This window comes from Myodes glareolus, chromosome 3, assembly GCF_982192425.1.
Source record: "Myodes glareolus chromosome 3, mMyoGla1.1, whole genome shotgun sequence".
In the NCBI taxonomy this organism is placed as follows: Eukaryota; Metazoa; Chordata; class Mammalia; order Rodentia; family Cricetidae; genus Myodes; species Myodes glareolus.
In genome coordinates this window covers 9,620,968-9,622,738 of record NC_142028.1, presented here as the reverse complement: position 1 = coordinate 9,622,738, position 1,771 = coordinate 9,620,968, and the positions used below count along the sequence as shown (strand labels likewise).

At 49.5% G+C, this 1,771-nt stretch overlaps 1 pseudogene; it reads left to right on the top strand.

Moving 5' to 3' along the window:
- Nucleotides 1-454: 454 nt before the first annotated feature.
- LOC125399435 (small ribosomal subunit protein uS10 pseudogene) lies at nucleotides 455-824 on the top strand (annotated as a pseudogene).
- Nucleotides 825-1,771: the final 947 nt, after the last annotated feature.

The following is a 1,771-nucleotide window of genomic DNA, read 5'->3' as shown; positions in this document are numbered from 1 at the left end:
TAAGGTCAGAATGCCTCGAAACATTGTAACCATACGGTAAGACCTGAGCGCCTGCATGCCACAGGAAAGAAGCAATGCCACTCCCTTCCAGTCTTCTTCCATTCATTAAAATGCCCCCGGAAACACAAAGAAAGACTAGTGAGAACAATGTAAAGTAAAGGTTAGGAGACAACATACCAGCCAGGCGGTGGTGGCGCATGCTTTTAATCCCAGCAATTGGGAGGCAGAGGTAGGCAGATCTCTGTGAGTTCTAGGCCAGTCTGGTCTACAAAAGCTAGTTCCAGGACTGGCTACAAGGCTTCAGAGAAACTCCGTCTTGAAAAAGCAAACAGCTTTCCTTTCTGAGGCGTGGTAGTGCTCCCCACGGAGCTCCGCTCGGCCTGCTCCTGTCCTGACTCACCGCTGTTCGCTCCCCGCCGAGGAACAAGTCGGTCACGAAGCCCGCGCCGCAGTCATGGCTTTCAAAGACACCGGGAAGACGCCTGTGGAGCCCGAGGTGGCGATCCACCGCATCCGGATCACGCTCACACGCTGGAGAAGGTGTGTGCCGACCTGATCAGAGGCGCCAAGGAGAAGAACCTGAAAGTGAAGGGGCCGGTGCGCATGCCCACCAAGACCCTGAGGATCACTACAAGAAAAACACCTTGTGGTGAAGGCTCCAAGACGTGGGATCGTTTCCAAATGAGAATCCACAAGCGCCTCACTGACTTGCACAGCCCCTCTGAGATAGTTAAGCAGATTACGTCCATCAGTATTGAGCTTGGCGTGGAGGTTGAAGTCACCATTGCAGATGCCTAAATCAACTGTTTTAATAAATTGACTTAATCCGTGAAAAAAGAAAAAGAAAAAGAAAAAGCAACCGAGAGAGAGAGAGAGAGAGAGAGAGAGAGAGAGAGAGAGAGAGAGAGAAAGTGAGAACATACCAAATTCCGGGGGTTGTCACTAACGGCATCGTCTTTAGGGATGAAATCAACTATGCTTTCCAGTTTATACACCTCAACATGGCAGAATGTTACACACATCACTGACACCTAAAACACAGTTGTCTTCACAGGCTTTCACATGCGCATTAACACAAATGTTTACAGGGCTGGGGTCAGCTCAGTTGGTCAGGCGCTAGCCTAGCATTCCCAGAGCCCTGGGTTTGATCCCCAGCACCAGGTAAAGCAGATGTGGTGTTGCATGCCTGTACCCCAACACTCAGAAGACAGAGATGAGAGGATTTCATATTCAAGGGCATCCTCGGTTACACAGTGGGTTTGAGGCCAACCTGGGATATCAGGAAAACAAAGCAAAAATCGGTAAAAAGTTAGTATGTACACTTCTTTGCTGTGAGCTAAGATCAAGGCAGCAGCTACTTTGTTGCTGCGATAAAATACCATGAGCAAAAGCAACTTACGGAAAAGAATAGCTTGTCTTGACTTACACTTCCGGATGGGGAGCCCATAGCGTCAGAGACGCGACAGGGGGCAATCAGGGCTGGAAGCTGAGAGATGATGTCTTTGCCCACAAACACAATGCAAAAAGCGAACCGGAAATGGTGGGGCCACAGATTTTTAAGCCTCTGGGGACCTGCTTCCTCCAGCAAGGCTCTGCCTCCTAACGTTCCTAAATGGTTCCACTAACTGGGGACCCAGCATGCAAATACTTGAGCATTTGTGATCCATTTCCCTAGTCCAGCCACCGTTGTGTTATGCAGCTCTGGTACTCATCATGTGAGCTGAGATGGCCTCAAACTCATGGTCATCTGTTATGTAGTGACATTACAGGA